Genomic DNA, 15,543 nt, shown 5'->3' with positions numbered 1-15,543 from the left:
CATCACACTCCTGACTTGTGCCTTGTAGATGGTGGACAGGTTTTGGGGAGTCAGGAGGTGAGTTACTCGTTGCAGGATTCCCAGCCTCTGACCTGCTCTTGTAACCACAGTATTTATATGGCTAGTCCAGTTCAGTTTCTGGTCAATGGTAACTCCCAGGATGTTGATAGTGGGGGATTCAGTGATGGTAATGCCATTGACCGTCAAGGGGTGACGGCTGGATTCTCTCTTGTTGGAGATGGTCATTGCCTGACCTTGTGTGGTGCAAATGTTACTTGCCACTTGTAAGCCCAAGCCTGGATATTGTCCAGATCTTGCTGCATTTGGCCATGGACTGCTTCAGTATCTGAGGAATTGCGGATGGTGCTGAACATTGTGCAATCATCAGTGAACATCCCCACTTCTGACCTTATGATGGAAGGAAGGTCATTGATGAAGCAGCTGAAGATGGTTGACGAGTAACTGTCTGTGATCCACTGGGATTCACCGCAACTAATTTCCCCAAAGTTGCTGCTGGACAGGCGACAGCGACTGCTCCTACTCTCCCTGGCATCCTAAGATGATGCTGGACTGAGCCTTTGACTGACCCAATCACCCCTGCCTCTGGGTCAGGAGCCGGCTTTATATGTGTTCCAGACAGGTGTCGGTCCTGATGCGTGTAAGAGGAAAAGCTTTGACAGAATGTCTCTTTTTCAGTAATACTGTGGCTCTCTGTTACCAAGCAAGCGCCTGTCTAGCCTCTAAGCAGTTCAGTAAAAATGCTCTGGGATCCGTAGCGTTCAGCTTTTTAAATTGGAATTAGTACTTAGAAATTCAGTGAATTGTTTACAAAAGAAAAACCAATTAATCTTGCAACGCTTGAGTCTGTGACTTGTATCAAATGTAGAAACACTGGACTTTCGATACCGCACGCTGTTTGAGTTGCCACTTAACACAGCAGCTCCCACCTCACAGAGAATCACAGGATTCCCTTAGGAAAGGATTCTCATGTCATCGGGAAATATGACACCCTTTTAATTGACTTTAGCCTGTGGCGTTTAAGCCTAATTAGCATCCGATTATGACAAGCAGACATCCTTGTGTGTCAAATTGCCCCTTTATCAAATGAGATATCGATCTTTTCTCTAAGTGTTTAGGGATGTGTTTCCCAATTCGCTTGGCTTTTACAATGAGAATCATAAGTCAGTGACCTTCAGAGTACATCAGGAAATGCAAGTCTATAAATCTTCACGGGCAAGTTGTCAATAAAGGTACCGTATTTTTAACACAACACAAAAACAAAAATAAAAATACCTGGAAAAACTCAGCAGGTCTGACAGCATCGGCGGAGAGGAACACAGTTAACGTTTCAAGTCCTTCAACAGAACTAAGGAAAAATAGAAGAGAGGTGAAATATAAACTGGTTTAAGGGGGGATGGGACAGGTAGAGCTGGATAGAGAGCCAGTGATAGGTGGAGATAACCAAAAGATGTCACAGACAAAAAAGGACAGAGGTGTTGCTGTATTTTTAATTGTAGCAACGTGTCAGGTGTTAAACTTCTAAATCTCCTGGTGAGCTGGGATGGTTGCAGCACAGGGGGAGGCCATTCAGCCTGTCATGCCCTTGCTGACTCTCTGCAAGAACAGCTCGCCGAGTCCTACTCTCCTGCCTTCTCCCTGTCATGTCCTGCAAGTTTTTCCCCTTCTGAATTCCCTTTAGACAATCATGATTGAACCCGCCTCCTCCACACTCTCAGGCAGCGAATTCCAGATCCTAACCACCCGCTGATTGAGAAAAGATTTTCCTCATGCTGCCTCCCCTCCTTCTGTCAATTACCTTATACCTGGGCCCTCTCCCTCTCGATCCTTCCGCCAATGGGAATGGTCTCTCCCTATCTACTCTTTCCAGACCCCTCATGATTTTGAACACCTCGATCAAATCTCCTCTCAGCCTCCTCCTCTCCAAGGAGAACAGTCCCAACTTCTTCAATCTATCTACATAACTGAAGTTCCTCATCCCTGGAACCATTCTCGTGAATCTTTTCCACACTCTCTCTAATGCTTTCACATGCGGTGCCCAGAACTGGACACGGTACTCCAGCTGAGGCCGAATCAGTGTTTTATACAAGTTTAACATAGCTTCTTTATGTCGTTATGTAACTATTGACAACGACGAGAATTTGTGTTTGTATAGCTCCTTCAGCGCACTAAAACGACCTCAAACGTTTCAGAGATATTTCGTTGTCAGACTAAGCTGGATGCTGAGACTAAGGGGGAGATATTTGGGGGTGGTGTGGGGCAGCATTGGAAGCTCATTGAAAGCTTTTAAGAGAGGAGAGAGAGGTGGAAAGGTTTCGGGAGGGGATTCCAGAGCTTAGCTGGAGGCACGGCTGTCAATGGAGTTGTAGAAGTTGGGATAGGGCAAGAGGCCAGAGTCGGGAAAGTTTAGGTGGCATTTGAAGGCTACAAAGATATCTATTGACAAGGCCATGAAGAAATTTAAACATGAGGATGAGAATTTAACATTGCAGTTGATGGTGGACTGAGAACCAGTAAGTGCAGTATCATACACAGGAGCTCATGAGTCCCTGTAGCGCAGTGGATAGTGTCCCTGCCTGGGAACCAAGAGCTCTGGGTTTAATTCCTACCCCAGGACTTGGTGGCCAAAGGTGGTGTGTTTGTAATGTGACAAAACAAGTGGCTTGTCAACTTATAAATCCTTGCAGGAGTGGGAGAGTTCATGGGTGGAAAAAAATTGGAGGCTCTCCCATAGCTCCAGACTGCCACAACATGCATGTAAACAGTGTGTTGAGTGATCTGTAACATGTGCTACTGCCGCACAGGAATTCATCACCAGATGGAGCCACTTGCTCTCAGTTAGCCAGGACTTGTCCCAAGCTGTGAAATATGATGCAGAGAGATCTCTGGGCGGGCATCTGAGTTCTCCAGCCTGTGTTCCTTGCAGAATTTGAGTGAACCCAGTCACTTGAAGGCACAATAATGATTTGTGCTCTCAGCTAAATGTGGGAGAGTGAAGGGTGCTCACCTTGTGAGACAAGAGTGTGCGAAAATTAACAGGGCCTTTGTGAATGCTCGATTTTATCTGAGTCTATGTTTAAACTGTTATGTCCATCTCTTGCATGAAAGGACTTGTGTACTGTTTCACTACAACCCCTTCATGAAGCGGTAGCCCAGGAAAACTCCTGATTCCGCTGCACCCCCCTACACCCCCCACACAGCTGGCTGCTCGACTGTGAAAGGCCTCGCAGCTGATCCCGATACCTGAGGAGGGAGGTGGGGAACAGGAAGCATCCCTAATCCCGGTGGAAATCCTTTAATAAAAATGAAACTGGGCTAATCCCAGCGTCCAGCTGAGCAAGAAACGCTGCAGACGAGCGCAGTTCATCCAGCTGGTGTAGATGAGGCGGAAAATCGAATTGTTTAATTGCCGAGCCAGCAGGGAAGCGGAAAGGAACAATTATTGACGGTAAAAATAGTGCGGAGTGTAAGTTGACACCCCCTGAGAGAGGTGTGAGAGTAGAGAGCCTGCTAAATAGATAAAAGGGGCTGGAATAAGTGACAGTGACAGCCAAAGCTTTTAAGATCAAATCCAGCTGAACGAAGGCAATGGAAATGGGAACAAATTATTAACAACTTACATTTATATAGCGCCTCTAACTTAATGAAATACTCCCAGGTGCTTCACAGGAGCATTATAAAATGGCATTGGACCCCGAGGCAAATAAGGAGATACATAGCCAGGCAACCAAAAGCTTGGTCAAAGAGGCAGGTTTTAAGGAGCGTCTTAAAGGAGGGAGGTGAGGTAGAGAGGGTGGAGAAGTGTAGGGAGGGAATTCCAGAGCTTGGGCCTCAGGCAGCTGAAGGTATGGCCACCAACGGTGGAGCGATTCAAATCAGGGGGTGCTCAAGAGGCCGGAATTAGAGAAGTGCAGAGATCTCGGAGGGTTGTGGGGGCTGGAGGAGATTACAGAGATAAAGAGGGGGCGAGGCAGTGGAGGGATTTGAAAATGAGGATGAGAATTTTAAAATCGAGACATTGCTTGACCAGGAGCCAGTGTAGGTGACAGGGGAACGGGACTTGGTGTGAGTTAAGACCCGGGCAGCAGAGTTCTGGATGCGCTCAAGTTCACGGAGGGTAGAAGGTGTAAAACCAGTCAGGAATAGTCAGGTCTAGAGGTAGCAAAGGCAGGGATGAGGGGGTGAGGGTTTCAGCGCCTTAAAGAGTGGGAAAATAACTTTTGAAATGATAGCAACAGACTTCACAAGGGCAAAGACTGGTGAATTGGACAGACACACAGTGGGAACAGGATGTGTGAAGTGATAGGTTCTGGCAGACAGAATGAGGAGAGGCAATATAAACTATATAGTACCAGCATAGGAACAGAAGACATAGGAACATAGCAGTTAGGAGCAGGAGCTGGCCATTCAGCCCTTTGAGTCCAGAGGTGTGTAGATCAAACAAATCTTTGAAGATGGCTCATGCCATTGAGGAGACTATTAAAAACAAAGCAGTATGGGATCATTGGCTTTATTAATAGTTATTAATAAAGGAGGGTAGTGTAAAAGCAAAGAAGGTTCGAATTGGTGAATGATTGCAGGGACAAGTAATTATAGGGTTATGGGGAAAGAGAGGAGATAAGGTGTCCAGTATAGACATATGGGGCTGAATGCTCTCTTACTTTCCTGTTTCATTCAATGATTCCCAGCTTCTGACCTGCTCTTGTAGCCACAGTATTTATAATGGCTGGTCCAGTTCAGTTTCTGGTTAATGGTAACCCCCCCAGGATGTTGATAGTGGGGAATTCGAAGATGGTAATGCCATTGAATGTCAAAGGGAGACGGTTGGATTCTCTCTTGTTGGAGATGGTCATTGCCTGGCACTTGGGGTGGCGTGAATGTTACTTGCCACTTGTCAGCCCCGAGCCTGGATATTGTCCAGGTCTTGCTGCATTTGGACATGGACTGCTTAGAGGGGAGTCATTTTTTAAAAGAATATATGAGGTTAATCCCCTCCTGTCAACCAAATCATCACATCTGTCCAAAACATGGGACCAACCATGTTCGAGAGAAGAGCTCATTGTGCCCAAGAAGTAAAGCCTGAGGCCCAGCCAGAAACAAACTGCAGCTGGTTAAAGCACTGTCCAACTCTGTCACCGAGCCAGCCCGGACATTAAACCAAAAACCCCTCGTGCCTAGTCCAGCCACCCCACGTCAAGAAACCATGGTGAGACAAAACCATTCCAGGCTGGATGGTAATACAAATAGCATTATCGATCCCTCTACTTTGCTCTGTGTGCCTCTGCAAAGTGCTTACTCATATCATCACGGATAGCCTTTTCAATAATTAACTCAGCTCCAGTCTATTAAACAAAACAGCTTGAAGCGAAACTTCCAGCCATTGCCAGCTGCCATTAACAAGCAACATCGAGATTATTAAATTAAACAAACTCTCCCGGAGCATATCTTCCAGGTAATATGGCCAAACAATGCTCAAGTTACACGGCACTTTCCTCATTAACGGCCTCAGCGAGCACTTTCTTTGGAGTAGAGCACAACTCGAATCTCCAAAGGGAATAAAACGTACTTTTTTTAACCGCACTTGACAGTGAATCTCGTATCGGTGTCATAGGAGCACAGGACTTAGTGAATTCAGGATGCTTAGAATTTTCTAATCTGAACCGTTCAATTTTGTTTGAATTCAGATTTGAGAACCTGGCATGTATGTAAGGTCTGATTCTGTTTTTGCACCTTTGATCCCGGAGGTTACCATTGACCAGAAACTGAACCGGACCAGCCATATAAATACTGTGGCTACAAGAGCAGGTCAGAGGCTGGGAATCCTGTGACGAGTAACTCACCTCCTGACTCTCCAAAGCCTGTCCACCATCCACAAGGCACAAGTCAGGAGTGGGATGGAATACTCCCCACTTGCCTGGATGAGTGCAGCTCCCACAGCACTCAAGAAGTTTGACACCATCCAGGACAAAGTAGCCCACTGATTGGCACCCCTTCCACAAACATTCACTCCCTCCACCACCGACACACAGTAGCAGCAGTGTGTACCATCTACAAAATGCACTGCACGAATTCATCAAGGCTCCTTTGACAGCTACCACCTAGAAGGACAAGGGCAGCAGATACATGGGAACACCACCACCTGGAAGTTCCCCTACAAGCCACTCACCATCCTGACTTGGAAATATATCGGCCGTTCCTTCACAGTCGCTGGGTCAAAATCCTGGAACTCCCTCCCTAACAGCACTGTGGGTGTACCTACACCAAATGGACTGCAGCGGTTCAAGAAGGCAGCTCACCACCACCTTCTCAAGGACAACTAGGGATGGGCAATAAATGCTGGCCCAGCCAGCAAAGCCCACATCCCATGAAGAAATTTTTTTTTAAATTGTGTTGTAAAAATGCTCCATTTATTTTACCAGTTCAAATGTGGGCCATACTTTGCCCAATGAAAATTTCTGTGCAACACTTGGGGGAAAGGTATGTAAATAGAACAAATGAGGTCATGTTCAAATTCTGCAGCAACACAACATCACATGTAGGAATACAGGAACAGGAGGAGGCCATTCAGCCCTTCCAGCCCATTCCACCATTCAATTAGACCAACTGATTTGTACACAGCTCTATTCACCCTGCCTTTTCTCCATAATCCCTTGATATAAACATTCCTTAAAAGCAGGCAACCTTCTGACCTCCAGCGTCGAAACCAACAAAACCATGAATGAACTCACCCAGAGTTTACTTAACAGCAACCTAACTTTGTATGGTCAAAATGACACAGCCTTATCTGGGCAATGCAGAGATTGCCTGGAGAGAACTATGCCAATCATCCAATCGGCGGGCAGGCAGCTCCAGAGCGTCGGCAGTCCCACCGGGAGAGGTAGGTGCTCTGAGGCAGTTAGGTGGGTGAGGGCATCTCAAAACTTAAGCAGAGGAATAAAATTAAATAATCATTTCAGGGGAGGGGGAAGGATCATTGGGTATCTTTTGATGCCCCCCCGGATCCTTTTCCAGCTCCAATGGGCTCCCAGTCTGCTGTAGGGAGGCCGCCTCCATCGAGCCAGTGATTCCCGATCCACCAATTCGCTTCCAATCCCGTCACCGTGGGATCCGGGAAAGTTCTGCCTGATGTGCCACTGGAAATAAGGCCAAGGAAAATTGAGTGACGAAGGTTAATAGGAAGATGGAGCTTTCGCAAGAGACACTGATGTATCTACGATGGTGTTAATTTACCGCTTTGTCTAACCACTACTGAACGGTTTGGGTTGCATCAGTCATTGCCTTGTGTTTTGCAATGACCCTGCTCCCTTACCACCAACCTAACCTCAGCCTCACTGCCTCTTGTTTACAGGAACCTTTCGAGGACCTGGGTAAGTTAATGGATGTGGGAGGGATAGCCAGTTACGGGATGGCAAATTCCAAGGGCTCTGCTGGTCGCCCATAAAAGCCACACACCCAATTCAGAGGGCACCGCATTCTTGATAACCGCCAGCCTGGGTTTCGCCGAAAAGAATTCCTCACAGCTTTAAAATACAAGCAATCTTCATGTCGTAGTGAGTGTCAGCCCCCCTTAAAAAGGAAGCGGACTTGTTTCCCTATGGCACCTCCCACATCCTCAGGACCAAAGAACGTTGCAGCCAGTGGAATACTTTTAAAAATCTAGTCACCATTGTTAGTGTAGGAAAGGCAGCAGCCAATTTGTGCACAGCAAGCTTCCACAAACAGTAGTATGCTAATGATCCAATAATATCTGTTTGAGATGTTGATAATTATTGGTCAGGAGTCCCTGGTGCTTCTTTCAGAAGGAGTGACCTATGAGCTTTGACGTCCATCAGAGGAGTTATGGAGTCATTCCGACATAGAATGAGACCATTCAGCCCATCGAGTCCATGCCAGCTCCCCATGTCAGTCCCATTCCCCTGCTCTATCCCCATATCTCTGCGAGTTTATTTCCCTCAAGTGACCATCCAATTCCCTGTTGAAATCATTCATCGTCTCCGCTTCCCCCCTCCTCGTGGGCAGCGAGTTCCAGCTCATTCCCACTCGCTGTGTAAAAATAGTTCTTCCTCACGTCCTCCCTGCCCTGTATCTCTCACCCAAAACCTCAAACCTGTGTCCCCCTAATCCTTGCACCATCAGCCAATGGGAACAGCTTCTCTGTGTCTACCTTATCCAAACCTGTCAGAATCTTGTCCACCTCTATCAAATCTCCCCTCAATCCCCTTTGCTCCAAGCAGAACAACCCCAGCTTCTCCGACCCGACCTTGTAGCTAAAACTCCTTATCCTGGAACCATTCTGGTAAATCTCCTCTGCACCCTCTCAAGGGTCCTCACATCCTTCCTAAAGTGTGGCGACCAGAACTGGACACAATCCTCGACTTGTGGCCTAACCAGAATATTATAAAGGTTCAGTATAACATCCCTGCTTTTGTACTCAATTCCCTCTATTTATGGAGCCCAAGATCCCATATGTTTTACTAACCACTCTCTCAATATGTCCTGCCAGCTTCAAGCACCAGTGCACATGAACCCACAGCTCCCTCTGTCCCTGCCACACTCTTTAAGAACTGGGTCGTTAAGTCTGTATTGCCTCTCCACATCCCTTCTTCCAGAATGCACCACCTCACGCTTCTCTGTATTAAATTCTATCTGCCACTGGTCCACCCATTCTGTTCGCCCATCTATGCACTGTTGGAATCGATTGGTCCCATCCTCACTGTCTGCCACACCTCCAAGACTGGTATCATTGGCAAATTTTGAAATTCTACTCTGCATTGCAATATCCAAGTCATGGATAAATGTATTTAAAAGAAACACAGTGATTCTAGCACTGACTCTTGGCAAACACCACTGTCTCCCATCCTGCAGTCTGAAACACAAGTCATTAATCACGGCCTTGCTGGTTTTTGTCCATGAGTTAACTTTTTATCCATGGACCATAATTTTGTTAACCAACCCTTTCTCTGGTGCTTTGTCAAACCCTTTTAGAGAACACAGGGGGCCTTGGTTCAATGCCTCATCTGAAAGATAGCGCCGCCGACAGTGCAGCAGTCCCTCAGTACTGCACTGGAGTGTTATCCCAGGCCTCGTGGTCCAGCCTTGGGGCTGAGACATAACCCCACCATCTTCTGACAAATATTTTATACCACAGCCATCAATTTTTTAAATTATTCATTCATGGGATGTGGGCTTCGCTGGCTGGGCCATCATTTATTGTTCATCCCTAGTTGCCCTTGAGAAGGTGGTGGTGAGCTGCCTTCTTGAACTGCTGCAGTCCATGTGGTGTAGGTACATCCACAGTGCTGTTAGGAAGGGAGTTCCAGGACTTTTACCCAGTGACAGTTCCTGGAAGGCGATATATTTCCAAGTCAGGATGGTGAGTGACTTGGAGGGGAACTTCCAGATGCTGGTGTTCCCAAGCATCTGTTGCCGTTGTCCTTCTAGGTGGTAGTGGTATTGGGTTTGGAAGGTGCTGCCATAGGAGCCTTGGTGCTGCCTGAGCCTGGCTTGCTTTATTAGAATTCTTAAATGGAGGTCTGTGTTTCTGGAATTGGTGGAGCCATTGGGGTTGTGACTGTGAGCTTTGGATCATTTTTTCAGAATGACTCCATTGTATCCAGCAATGTGTTGAAGGTGAGGTAGGATCTCCAGCAAAAAATGTACTATAGGGCCACAGAGACTGCTGTAGACTGTCTAATATAATACGCTGTTTAAATAGACTGTGTAGACTGTCTGCTGTAGTGCACTGTTTAAATAAACTCTGTAGACTGTTTGCTGTAGTGCTTTGTTTAAATAGACTCTGTAGACTGTTTGCTGTCATGTGCTATTTAATGGACTCTGAATAATATTTGCTACAGTGCACTGTTTAAATAGATTCTGTAGAGTGTTTGCTATAGTGCACTGAGAAAGAGACTATAGACTGTTTGCTGCAGTGCACTGTTTAAAAAGACTCAAACTATTCGCTGTCTGTGTTGTTTAAATAGATTCTGTAGACTGTTTGCTACAATGGTCTCTTTAAAAAGACTCTGTAGACTGTTTCCTCAAGTGTGGGCAATATTTGTACAACCCCCATCAGATCATAAGAAATAGGAACAGGAGTAGGCCATTCAGCCCTTCAAGCCTGTCCTGCCATTCAATAAGATCATGGATAGTGGCCTTAACTGCACTTTCCTGCCCGTCCCCCATAACCGTTGACAGCCTTATCAATCAAACATCTGTCTAACTAAGCTTTGAATATATTCAATGACCCAGCCTCTACTGCTTTCAGTGGAAGAGAATTCCAAAATCTAATGATCCTCCAAGAGAAGGAATTCTTACTCATCTCCTTTTTAAATGGGATACTCCTTATTTTTAAACTATGCCCCCTAGTTCTAGATTCCCCCACAGAGGACACTTCATCCCAGGAATCAGCCTAGTGAACCTTCTCTGAACTGCCTCTGAAGCAAGTATATTCCTCCTTAAATAAGGAGACCAAAGCTGTACTCAATACTCAAGGTGCAGTCTGATCAATGCCTTGTAGGGTTGTAGCAAGACTTCCCTACTTTTATACCTCATCCCTCTTGCAATGAAGGTCAACATTCCATTTACCTTCCTAATCGCTTGCTGTACCTGCATGCTACCATTTTGTGATTCATGTACAAGGGCACCCAGATCCCTCTGTAATGCAGAATTCTGCAGTCTCCCTCCATTTAAATAATACTCCAATTTTCTATTCTTCCTGCCAAAGTGGACAATCTCACATTTACTCCATCTGCCAATTTTTTGCTCACTCACTTAACCTATCTAAATCCCTTTGTGTCCTCCTCACAACTTGCTTTCCTACCTATCTTTGTATCATCAGCAAATTTGGCAAAATACAGTCTGTTCCTACATCCAAGTCATTAATATGGATTATGTAGTGCTCAGCATTTCAAACAATTGAGGCCCCAGCACTGACCTGTGCGGCACTCCACTAGTTACAGTTTGCCAACCTGAAAATGACCCATTTATCTCCACTCTCTGTTTCCTGTTAGGTAGGCAATTCTCTATCCATGTTAGTATATCAACCCAACACCGTGAGCTCTTATCTAGTGCTGCAAACTTTTATGTGGCACCAAGTGCCTTTTTGGAAATCCAAATACACCACATCTATTGGTTCCCCTTCATCCACCCTCTTCAAAGAATTCCACTAAATTTGTCAAACATGATTTCCCTTTCACAAAACCATGCTGAGTCTGCCTGATTGTATTATGAGTTCCCAAACGTCCTGCTACTACCTCCTTAACAACAGGTTTGAGCATTTTCTCAATGACAAGTATTAGACAAACTGGCCTATAATTTCCTGCTTTCTGGATCCCTCCTTTCTTGAATAGTGGTGCTACATTTGCGGTTTTCCAATCTGTTGAGACATTTCCAGAATTAAGGAAATTTGGAAGTTTACAACCAAAGCATCCGCTCTATTGGGCCACGGCTTCTCAACACTGTGTAACCTTGAAATATCAGTGGGGATGTCACATAGAATTAGAAGCTACATATATTCACACACAGAAGCAGACAGAAGGAGTATGTCCACGCATTGTGCCTTTTCCAACTGAGCAAAAGCTTAGGGGCCAGCCATTCCCTGGTTCATTCCCTTGACCAATCAGAGTCGACCTGCCTGGTTTGAATTTAAGCAAAAGCTTGGCAGTTAACCGCTCCCTGGTGCATTCTCCATGGCGGCACCTCTTCCAATTGGAATCCACTTGCAAACCGAGTAGCACTCTCTTCTCATACAGTGTAAATTGTTGTTCCCTTTATGGTTGGTATTCTTGCGAATCTGCCTTGATGAGTGCAAGATGGAAAGCTTTGACAGTATGTCTCTTTTTTCAGCAATACACCCTAAGAATTAAAATCAATGATCTATGTGATTGAGAGCAAGTAACTAAATGTTAATGAGCAACTACTGGTATTCAAACTAGTACCAGCACAAGTCAATCCTCAGAGTGGTCAGATTTACACTGGCCTTACCTTGGAACTCATATTGGCTGAATTTTTCAGACATTGGGGGTGCTGCTCAACCCCCAGAAGAAAAGACAGTCGCAAACCAACCTACTTTAAAAAAGGGCCCCCCGCTGTGATAATTGCTCAACCTCCAGAAGAAAAGTCGGTCACAAACCGACTGACTTTTAAAAAAGGCCCCCCGGCTGTGATAATTCACCGTGGGTGAGTGTAAAAGGCTGAGGGTTGGACTTTGGCCCCTCAGTGGAAAGAAGCCCCGCCCTTGAGAGCTACCAGCTAACCTGATTGGCCGGCAGCTCTTACAGTCCCAGCAGCACTGGAAGTGACCAGTGGGTGCTGCTGGGACTGAGAGGAGGCCCTGGGAAGAAGTGTTATGGACGCAGACAAGGGGGTCAAGGGCCTCTTAGCTGGGAAGGGATCGGGTACCCTTGGTGGGGGGGTGGGGGGTGGTGGGGTTCTTTGGAGGCCAGGCAGGATGGCACAAAAGTGGGAGGGTACAATCTTAGGAGGGAATGTCCAGCCCCCAAAACGCATCCGCTGGGGAGGAAGGGCTGTAAAATTCCACCTCTAAATATGAAAGAAATAATCATGCAGTAATTGCGGAGGTGGTGGTATAGTGGTATTGTCACTGGACTGGTAATCCAGACACCCAGGGGACCTGGGTTTGAGTCCCACCATGGCAGATGGTGGAATTTGAATTCAATTTGAATCCATTGAAAGTCTAATGATGGCCATGAAACCATTGCTGATTGTCATAAAAACCCATCTGCTTCACTAATGCCCTTTAGGGGAGGAAATCTGCTGTCCCTCACCTGGTCTGGCCTACATGTGACTCCAGACCCACAGCAATGTGGTTGACTCTTAAAAAATGCCCTCAGAACAAGGGCAATTAGGGATGGTTAATAAAAGCTGGCCTTGCCAGCGATGCCCACATCCCATGAATGAGTTAAAAAAAATTAGAGTGTCCTTCAATTACAACAAGTAGCCTCAGGGGAGGGACCTTCTTTGTCGGCATCATCGTGGATGCATTGGGGCTGAATGGCCTGTCTCTATCCTGGAAGTGCTTTGCAGTGCTCTCGAAAGCAAGCGGCTTTGAGCCTTGCACAGGTATTAAGGGCTTAATCCCTCCCATTGTTAGCAAAATATGACTGGCTAGGCAGGGTTGGTGGGCGGGAGGCGAGAACGCGCATACTGAACCCCCACAGTTTGTGCTGAATGTAACCAGCAGGGAGCCATTTGTGATAACTGGACCCCACACCCTGCCAGAGTTGTATCTGCACTGGCGGTGCTCAGTGCCACTCAGACATGGCTTGGCCCTGCCTCGTTTGGTACTTTCCTTTCAAAGATCCTTGGAGCCACTTAATAATTCATGACTACGGCCAGTGATGGAAAATGTTCAGCGGAAGACCAACAGCAGCAGAGTTTTGGATGTAAAATGTAGCTATTGACATTATTTGCTGAATAATTTACAGTGTGCCATTACCACTTCCCCACATTAAAGATCTGTCCTTGCCTTTAGATTGGAACTGCTGCAGATTTGCAGATTTTATTACTCTTATTTCCACTTCCCTTTTCTCTGAATCTTGCGCCCTGTTCTCCAACTATTTGATGGATTCACTTGGCCCCGCTCTTGCTGCCTGGGGCCCCAAGCTCTGGAATCCCACCACCCCCATCCGCGCCACCCAACTACACCTCTCCATCTCTCTCCTCTCTGCTCCTTTAAGACGGTCCTGAAAACCGACCCCTTTGACCAAGCTTTAGGGTCACCTGTCCGAACACCTCCTGTCATAGCTCGGGGCCAAATCGAGGTAATTGCTCCTTCCTTGAATGACATTCAGGGGCATTTTATATATATTGCAAGGCCTTACTCTCTAGCCTAACTGATGACCTGTGGATGTTCGCGAGGGATTTGGACTCATCAAATCTGATAATTTATTGAAATGAGCAGTTAAAACGCTATAAATCTGAATCTTTATTAAATTACAGCCCAAGGTCAGCTCCATCATAATATCACCACAGTCAGCACCCTCCGAATCAGTGCTTTTTAAAATTTCCCAAACTCATTATGACCACTGCATCGACCCTGGGACTTATCCTGAAATATTAAGCATTGCCGGATCAATACAAGGTTTTAGCCTGCCCTGATACATACATTAGTCAACGCAGGTAAGTATTGACCAGGCTTAATGGGGCCTGGAGAGCCTCGTGTATCTACCAGCATGTCTGAGCTCATCCCTTGCCATTACGCTGAGGGTGAGGGTATAGTTTTGTGCAGCTGCAGCCCTTCAAAGCAAAGACCCTCGGCAATTTACCTTACGAGCTTCGGCCAAGTCACTGCAGCCCCGGAGTGACCTACTCCCAAAAGGCCTTTGGCTCACACTCATTTTGGTGGGGCAGTGTGGGTGTCACTGGCTAGGCCAGCATTGATTGCCTGTTCCTAACTGCCCCTTGAGAAGGGGGTGGTGAGCTGTCTCCTTGAACCAGCTGCAGTCCACACACTTTGACTTTTCTGCAGAGGCTTTGCATAACTGAGTGGCTTGTGAGGCCAGTTGAGAGTCAGCCCCATTTGGATATGGGGATGGAGTCACTTGTTGACCAGACCAGGTGAGGACAGCAGATTTCATTCCCTAAGGGGCATTAGTGATGGGTTTTTACCATAATCAATGACACTTGTTATGGTCACCATACCATTAACTGAATTTAAATTTGATCAGCTACCACATTGGGATTTGAACTCATGTCTCCAAAGCATCGGCCTGGGGCCTCTGGATTACTAATCCAGTGACGTTACCAGTGTGCTGCCACACCCCTGAGATTGGAATGGATCAAAATCTCTTAATGGTCTGTCATTCCATTTAGGATATTCACAGAATCACAGTGCAGAAGAGGCCCTTCGGCCCATCGAGTCTGCACCGACACGACAGAAACACCTGACCTACCTACCTAATCCCATTTACCAGCACTTGGCCCTTAGCCTTGAATGTTATAACACTTCAGAAGGGGTTATGAGTGTAACAAATGTGCAGATCATACAGAACATGGGTGGGTCAATCAACAGTTCATCAGACACTCGCATGTAATATGTAATTTGGATCAGATACAGACCCTGCGCTACTCCAGCCAGACAAGCAGACTGCTTATTAGGGTTTCCTCCATGATCGTGTGAGTTTATTTTGAAATGTGTCAAGAATATTTTCAACAAAGCAGGTCACATTTAACAAGGATTAGATACAGAGTAAATCTCCCTCTACACTGTCCCCATCAACCACTCCCAGGACAGGTACAGCATGGGGTTAGATACAGAGTAAATCTCCCTCTACACTGTCCCCATCAACCACTCCCAGGACAGGTACAGCACGGGGTTAGATATAGAGTGAAGCTCCCTTTACACTGTCCCCATCAAACTCTCCCAGGACAGGTACAGCACGGGTTTAGATACAGAGTAAAGCTCCGTCTGCAGCCACTCATCAGTGCCACATATGTTGGGGACAGCATCTTCTTGCTTTCAGTCTCCAGCGCTGTTGTGAACCAATGTCCCTGTCAGAAACCGTG

Source organism: Carcharodon carcharias, chromosome 17, assembly GCF_017639515.1.
Source record: "Carcharodon carcharias isolate sCarCar2 chromosome 17, sCarCar2.pri, whole genome shotgun sequence".
Taxonomy (NCBI): domain Eukaryota; kingdom Metazoa; phylum Chordata; class Chondrichthyes; order Lamniformes; family Lamnidae; genus Carcharodon; species Carcharodon carcharias.
This window is presented reverse-complemented; position numbering follows the sequence as displayed.